Genomic DNA, 8,708 nt, shown 5'->3' on the forward strand with positions numbered 1-8,708 from the left:
TAGATGGAGTTTACCACCCGCTTAGGGCTGCATTTCCAAACAACCCGACTCCGGGAAAACCGCTAGGACGAATTACGACCGCCGCCAAGGGCCTAACACCCGCTCTGGGAAAAGGCCTCGATCAGAAGAACGTGGGCAGTCGTTGGTTCGCCGCATGCTGAATTCCATACGCTACATTTCCTCGCCCTCCAAAAAGGCTCGGATTTAGCGCTGGGCTTATCCCGCTTCACTCGCCGTTACTAGGGGAATCCTTGTTAGTTTCTTTTCCTCCGCTTAGTGATATGCTTAAGTTCAGCGGGTCGTCCCGCCCGATCTCAGGTCAAAAGTGATGTACTATAAAAGTACATGCGCTTTGTACGTCGGCCTTTTGAAGTCACTTAACTTATTCTCGAGCACCTACCGTCGTTGCTACCTCACCCGAGGCCAGCAGGCTGCTCACGCTTCAGCTGTGAAATCGCCAGACCAGCTGTCTTTGACGACACGCTCCTCAATTAAGAAACGAGTCGCAGGCACTTTCAAACTAATGAAAGGATCGGTGTGTTAAAGACCCTGAGACGGACGTGGCCCCCAGGATTACCCGAGGCCGCAATACGCGTTCAGAAATATCGATGCTCAATGTGTCCTGCAATTCACATTACTTCTCGGAGCTAGCTCCGTCCTTCATCGACGCTCGAGCCGAGTGATCCACCGCTAAGAGATCTCTCGTGTTAATCAATCTCAATGCAACCAAAAAATCGTGTTCAAAAAGAAGCGGCCGCGCCAGCACTTGCGTGCTGAATTATTACTCCCGCTGTCAGGAAGCAACGCGACCGAACTATAACAGTTACAGGGCTCGGTCCCTTCGAAGAAGAGACGTCGCTTGAAAATCAAATTTCGATTCGTTAATGATCCTTCCGCAGGTTCACCTACGGAAACCTTGTTACGACTTTTACTTCCTCTAAATGATCAAGTTCGATCGTCTTTTCGAACACCGGCGAGTGCGTTGCCGCACGTACCAGGCTCAATCGGAGGACCTCACTAAACCATTCAATCGGTAGTAGCGACGGGCGGTGTGTACAAAGGGCAGGGACGTAATCAACGCAAGCTAATGACTCGCGCTTACTGGGAATTCCTCGTTCAAGGGAAACAATTGCAAGTCCCTATCCCTAGCACGACCGGGGTTCAACGGATTACCCGGACCTTTCGGCCTAGGGAACACACGATGATCCGGTCAGTGTAGCGCGCGTGCGGCCCCGAACATCTAAGGGCATCACAGACCTGTTATTGCTCAATCTCGTGTGGCTAAACGCCACTAGTCCCTCTAAGAAGTTGTCTCCGACCCAATGGGTCGAGCAGCTATTTAGCAAGTAAGAGTCTCGTTCGTTATCGGAATTAACCAGACAAATCGCTCCACCAACTAAGAACGGCCATGCACCACCACCCACAGAATCAAGAAAGAGCTCTCAATCTGTCAATCCTCGCTGTGTCCGGGCCGGGTGAGATTTCCCGTGTTGAGTCAAATTAAGCCGCAGGCTCCACTCCTGGTGGTGCCCTTCCGTCAATTCCTTTAAGTTTCAGCTTTGCAACCATACTTCCCCCGGAACCCAAAGACTTTGGTTTCCCGGAAGCTGCCGGACAGTTCTTAAGTTCGACACTGCCCGATCGCTAGTCGGCATCGTTTAAGGTCAGAACTAGGACGGTATCTGATCGTCTTCGAACCTCTGACTTTCGCTCTTGATTAAAGAAAACATTCTTGGCAAATGCTTTCGCAGTCGTTCGTCTTGCGCCGATCCAAGAATTTCACCTCTAACGGCACAGTACGGATGCCCCCGTCCGTTCCTATTAATCATTACCTCGTGCTCCGAAAACCAACAAAATAGAACCGAGGTCCTATTCCATTATTCCATGCAACATTATACAAGCGTAAAGCCTGCTTTGAACACTCTAATTTTTTCAAGGTAAACTTGCCGGACCACCGCAACACTCAGTTAAGAGCACCGCGAAGGCACCGACCAACAAGAACAACGAGGCCAGTGCTAGCCTTTCGACCGACCAACCTCGCCGTCCCTATATCCAACTACGAGCTTTTCAACCGCAACAACTTAAATATACACTTTTGGAGCTGGAATTACCGCGGCTGCTGGCACCAGACTTGCCCTCCAATGGATACTCGTTAAAAAGTTTAAAGTGTACTCATTCCAATTGCAGGACCTCGTACGAGGTCTGCATTGTTATTTTTTCGTCACTACCTCCCCGAGCCGGGAATGGGTAATTTGCGCGCCTGCTGCCTTCCTTGGATGTGGTAGCCGTTTCTCAGGCTCCCTCTCCGGAATCGAACCCTGATTCTCCGTCACCCGTTACAACCTCGGTAGGCCGATACCGTACCGACGATAGTTGATAGGGCAGTTGCTTTAATGAGATGTCGCCAGCACTAGGCCGTGCGATCCGCAAGCTTATCCAGAGTCACCATTGTAACGACCCGAAAGCCGGTTAGTTTTGGTCTGATAAATGCGCGCCTCACGTCAGTTCGGCGCTTTACGCATGTATTAGCTCTAGAATTGCCACAGTTATCCATGTAAAAGCGTACAATCAAATGAACCATAACTGATTTAATGAGCCATTCGCAGTTTCACTGTACGTGAGCTCGTACTTACACTTGCATGGCTTAATCTTTGAGACAAGCATATGACTACTGGCAGGATCAACCAGATAACTATCCGAGGGCGTTTAAACCCGTTGCTCGACTGAGCGTTTTTACTGTATAAATACAGACCTTTTCTATCACTCGGCTTAAAAGCCTTGCGAACGTTACTGAAAGTCGGCGCCGGCCTTTTGCTGTTTAAAGCGCCAGCCCGCGTCGACTGCAGCATGCAGCTATACAACTGACTGTTCTTTCTCCCGACCAACCGTTTGCCTTCTGCCGGTTAACTCGTCAGCAGCAACACGCCATCTGTCTGCTGCAGTTACCCGCCTCGAGCCGTGCCTGCGTCGGCTACTCGTCTCGACGACTTCGCAAAGCTATAAGCCTACCGCCGCTGGACGCTTGTAGTTTTTCATACGCTGCTCCGATGCGTTTACATAGCACGTTCGCCGCCGCTGCAATAGCCGCGCCTCGGGTGCTAAACAGTAATGCTTTAAGCCCGCTTTCTCGCCAAGTCGACCGAACGCACAAACACGTCTCTCTCACTAGTGTAAAGTAATGCATACGCGTATGATGCTCAAATGTTGTTGTTGAACTTTTTTGCCGATTTTTCCCGATTTTTTTTAAATTTCTTTGTTTCTTTTCAATTTTTTTTAATATTTTAAGCTTATTTATGCTACGTTTAAATGTTTTAATACTTTTTTTATACTTTATTTAATATGTTTAAAAGAAATAAATAAAAAATAATATATATAAACTACTTTTTATAATGTTTTAAATATGTTTGTTTATTATAAATAAGCTTTATTTGTATTATTTTTTATTTAACTTACTTTTTAAATCTTTATATTTGTTTTATCGTTTTAAGCACATTGCGATAAATATAATAAACAAACAATTGAATAAAAATAATAATAAAAAAAAAAAATAAAAATAAAAACATAAGCTTATTTTATATGTTTCATTTTATTTTTATTTAATAACCTTTTCAAACCTTAATACTCGTTTTATTTTTTTAAGCAGATCGCGATAAATATAATAAACAAACAATTAAATAAAAATAAATAAAAATAAAATAAAAAAATCAAACATAAGCTTATTTTATATGTTACATTTTATTTTATTTAAAACTTACAATTTAAACCTTTGTATTTGTTCTATTCTTTTAAGCACATCGCGATAAATATAATAAGCAAACAATTAAATAAAAATAATAATAATAAAAAAAATCATAAACTTATTTTATATGTTTCATTTTATTTTTATTTAAACTTACTTTTTAAACCTTTATAGTTGTTTTATTTTTTAAGCACATGGCGATAAATATAATAAGCAAACAATTAAATAAAAATAATAACAAATAAATAAAACAATACAGCTAAACTATAAAAAGAAAACTAAATAACTGATAAATACTTGTAAAACATTATTTGAAAAATGTATTTTGAAACACAACACGAATTGATTTATAAATAATAATATATTTTTAATTTGTGTAGTTTATTGAAAGTAGTCTCCTTATTTGCTTCTGGTTTTACTTGAGTTACACAACGTTAAATAAACATACTTAACTAAAAATACTGTCATTTTAATAAAACTAAGTACAAATACATTGAATTAACATAGAACTTTAAAAAGCCTTCGCTAGTATCTGTTGGTAACAGTAAATAACCTATTATGACTCACAATACAAGAGTGCGAAATTTATTTTTCATTTGATTTTTCAGGTATTTATTTATTTGTGGAAATAAACTTTTTTATTACATTAGAACTAATAGAATTTTTCCTATAACTATACCTATTATTATATTTAGTATGCTTAAAAGTAATAAAATGAAACGTCGCGATTATATAATAAACAAACAATCAAACAAACAAAGAAAAAAAAAAAAAAACTATTTTTTTAACTTATAATTTTATAATTTCAACTATATGTCTTATTTTATTTTCATTTAAACTTACTTTAAACCTCTGTATTTGTTATATATATTTCAACACAATACGATTAAACTATAAGACAAACAACAAAAATAAAATAATCACATTAATAAATACACTAAGCAAATAGCTAGAATAAATATAAATAGTTCAATATATACAATATATTTCTTCCATTTTTAAGTTACTTGTTAAACATATTTATTTAAACATGTTTCTTTAGAATATAAAACTAGCAGTTCTACAAATAAAGAAATTAAAAAGCCAATACACATAACACTAACTTTTCATAAATTAGATATGCAAATATGAACAAAATAATAACTAAATTGTTAAGCTTTTGTAAACTGTGAACTTATAAACTTATAATAACAATTGCATATTCACTATTCACAATAGCTTTTTATTTAGTACACAACTGGTCTGTAAATTGTGTAGTTTATTGAAAGTATAATCCCGTTTTGCTTCTGGTTTAAATAAAGTTATACAACACATACTAAAGTAAATTAAATAAAGTAATTCACTACTATCTATTATATAAAACCAATTTACAAAATACATTAAAATAAATAAAAATGAACTTTGAACTTATAATAATAACTGCATATTCACTATTCAGAATTGCTTTAAATTTAGTACACAACTGGTCTGTAAATTGTGTAGTTTATTGAAAGTATAATCCCGTTTTGCTTCTTGTTTAAATAAAGTTATATAACACATACTAAAGTAAATTAAATAAAGTAATTCACTACTATCTATTAAATAAAACCAATTTACAAAATACATTAAATTAAGTTAAAGTGAACTTTGAACTTATAATAATAACTGCATATTCACTATTCAGAATTGCTTTAAGTTTAGTACACAACTGGTCTGTAAATTGTGGTTGGTTCTATTCAAGTACTCTCCTTGTTTGTTTTGTTTTAGTTGTATCACATTCAATACACATAATAAAGTAAACCAAATAAACTCTATTAATTTAAACTAAGTACAAATACATTAAGTTAATACAAAACTTTAAAAAGCTTTTGCTAGTATCTGTTGGTAACAGTAAATAACTTATTATGACTCACAATACAAAAGTGCAAAATTTATTTTCGTTTGATTTTTTCAAGTGATTTGTTTGTGGACAAAAAAACTTTTAAGTTTTTAGTATAAAAGACTAATTGTATTAATTTTAACTCAGAAAATTGTACTCTACAAGATGGTGCCATTATTTTTTCGATATCTCAAACTGGTCAAACCACTTTTTTAGCGCTCTAATTGGTTTAAACAGCAAATAACGTTATCTGATTGGCTTACGTTTTTATTTGCTAATAACTAGAATTTACTTTTCTTTTAAGCGTTAAAGAAATGTAAATAAACGAGTAATATGTATAAATAGGTCAGAAAAGAAAAATAGTACAAAAAGATGAATTCAAAAAGCAAAAGCCTACGGCACGTGGTATTCCCAAGCGGTCACCCATCTAAGTACTAACCACGCCCGACACTGCTTAACTTCCCAGATCGGACGAGATGGGGTGTGCTCAGTGTGGTATGGTCGTAGGCGTTTGAAAGCGTTTACAAGCCTTTATAAACCCTTCGGTTTGTTTTAAAAAACCTATTTGCACTTGATTTACAATCAATTTGATATTTTAAAAATTATTCCTTATAAAATTTTAACCTGAATTAACCTTTTTTTTTGTTTTTTTTTATCAACAGTTACTCCCAAACTGTACTAAAACTGTATTGTAACTGTACAAAAGTGTTTGTTTAAATAATTGTTATCTATAAATTACCTAAGACCAGGACAAGTAGAAGTAAAGTTTATTGAATTATTGAATTAAATAAATAAAATCGTAAAATAAAATAATACAATATGTTTACAATTTGTCATTGATCTATCCATTTATGTTATTGCATTACAAATACAAACATTGCATACATTCAAGAGTATTATTCATCAATCTTTTCAATATAATAAGTTTTAAATTTATATTTATTTTTAAATAATTCCTGACATTTTAGATTACCTGAGATTTTTTTTTAATTAAATTAATTTTAGTAATTATATACTTGACGTTCTATTTTGTTTAATTTGATAACTCAACCATGTTTATATTTTTTTTATAGTTTAACAGAACTATTAAACTAAAAGACATTACATACAGCTTCTAAAAGTTTTAAACACCTTAAAAAAGTAATATATAAAATAATTGATAAGAATATTAAACTTATAAAAATTTAGTAAAAGGTTATATAAACGTTATTTAAATTAATATAAGATAGTTAACTTATTTTTTCATTTAATGTGATATAATATAAATATATTTTGAGAGACAATTAATTAACGTAAACAATGTCATAGTGGAAACTGCATGTCTGCTAAAAACGTAAAACGCAAAACTGCTTTAATAAATCACTAAATAACAAAAAAATTGCCTGTCTAGCAGGCGTTCAAATTCAAATGACAAAGAAATTTAACTCCGGCTCTCAAGTATATGTCTTGCGTGACGACTAGCGGGACTCGATCTCACAACCTTCCGCTTATGAGTTAGCTGTCAAGACCAAAGACCCAACGCCACGACAAAGATAAAGAAATATTTTGCTATATAAATAGGTTGATTTTTATAATTTTGTCAATTACAATTACATGTCAATTACAGTGTCAATTTGAATTTAAATTAAATTAATTTTAGTAATTAAATACTTGACGTTCTAGTTTGTTTAATTTGATAACTCAACTATGTTTATTTAATTTTTTACTAATTTTAAAATTATTATTATACAATATATTTGTTATATTATATTTATTTTATTACTTAAACTTATTATATACATTTAATATATAATATTATTAAATAACTTTATTAACGAATTAAAAAACAAAATATTATTATTATTATGTTATTAATTTAGTGTTTTATTTTAAAGATATATTAAAGAACTAAACAGATATTACCCCTAAAAAACTTTGTTAATAATATATAAAAAGTACTCAAAGTCAGATTCGGAAATATATATACTGTTTTTTTTTCATCAATATTGCAGGTCTGCGTAGCCGGGGGCTGTAATCTAGCTGCCAGCAGGCCTGAAATGGTGGCCACTATTGTTCAATGTTCAACTTCAAATTCTTTGAGATTATACTGTACTATCTATCTATTTAACAAATCTATCTAACAAATGTTGTTCAATCTAGGTTGTGGGTACTTGGGTCGAGTAATGCCTTTGACTTACAATCTGTTGTGGATTGTCAATATTTCTCTATCTATCAATAAACAAATCTATCTAATAAATGTTGTTCAATCTAGGTTGTGGGTACTTTGGTCGAGTAATGCCTTTGACTTACAATCTGTTGTTGATTGTCAACATTCCTCTATCTATCAATAATGATTATATTCAATATTAAATGTTGATTAATTCAGTTGTAAGAAAACCAGTGCGCTGGTTAGGTTGGGTAAGGCCTTCGACTTACAATCTTTGGGATTATCAACGTTCATCACAAGTACAGTAACGATCTCATTGAATTTCCAGTTGGAACATTGGATTGTAGTGGTGGCCTACTCTTTTTTGCCTAGTTTGACAAACTATTGTATATATATTGTATAACTTTATTTGTATTATTTTTTTTTTAAATTACTACTTATTATTAAAGAATTAAATTTTCTCCATTGTTTTCTCCATCGCGAACATTAAAAAAAAAAAACTATGTATTTGAACTGTTTTTTATATGTTTTGTTTTATTTTATTCAAACTTACTTTAAACCTCTGTATTTTTTTATACAATACGATTAAACTATATAACAGAAAAATAATTAAATAATCAAACTATTGAATAAGCAGTTAAATAGTGTGTTTTTTTATGCTTCTTTCATTTTTAACTTACTTGTTAACCATATTTCTTTATTAAAGTATAAAACTAACAGTTACTAAAATAAAATAATCATAAAGTCAATACACAAAACACTAACTTTTTTATAATTTAAATAAATGAATATAGTTATATAATTATGAAACTTTTGTATAATATTTTTGTTTTTTTTTTTTGTAATAACTACAAAATTGGTATTTTAGTTTATTGTTAGTAACTAAATATTTATATTTATTATACTTAAAAAAAAAACTTCTATACTAACTCTAATTTCAAAGCATATTAAAACATACAAATTTT

At 33.0% G+C, this 8,708-nt stretch overlaps 4 non-coding genes across 4 annotated transcripts in view; all 4 read right to left on the minus strand.

Moving 5' to 3' along the window:
• Nucleotides 1–322, minus strand: part of LOC145846690 (large subunit ribosomal RNA) — a 3,639-nt gene extending 3,317 nt beyond the window's left edge. The window contains exon 1 of the ribosomal RNA XR_014370846.1: nt 1–322. This exon is cut by the window's left edge and continues 3,317 nt beyond it. This is a non-coding gene — a ribosomal RNA (large subunit ribosomal RNA).
• Nucleotides 323–544: 222 nt separating this feature from the next.
• Nucleotides 545–699, minus strand: LOC145846674 (5.8S ribosomal RNA). The gene has a single exon (XR_014370831.1). It is a non-coding gene; the product is annotated as a 5.8S ribosomal RNA (ribosomal RNA).
• A 183-nt stretch (nt 700–882) lies between these two features.
• LOC145846686 (small subunit ribosomal RNA) lies at nt 883–2,691 on the minus strand. Its single transcript, XR_014370842.1, has one exon. It is a non-coding gene; the product is annotated as a small subunit ribosomal RNA (ribosomal RNA).
• A 3,296-nt stretch (nt 2,692–5,987) lies between these two features.
• Nucleotides 5,988–6,106, minus strand: LOC145846687 (5S ribosomal RNA). Its single transcript, XR_014370843.1, has one exon. It is a non-coding gene; the product is annotated as a 5S ribosomal RNA (ribosomal RNA).
• Between the last annotated feature and the right edge of the window lie 2,602 nt (nt 6,107–8,708).

Source organism: Thalia democratica, unplaced genomic scaffold (assembly GCF_965202585.1).
Source record: "Thalia democratica unplaced genomic scaffold, ktThaDemo2.hap1.1 HAP1_SCAFFOLD_565, whole genome shotgun sequence".
Lineage (NCBI taxonomy): Eukaryota > Metazoa > Chordata > Thaliacea > Salpida > Salpidae > Thalia > Thalia democratica.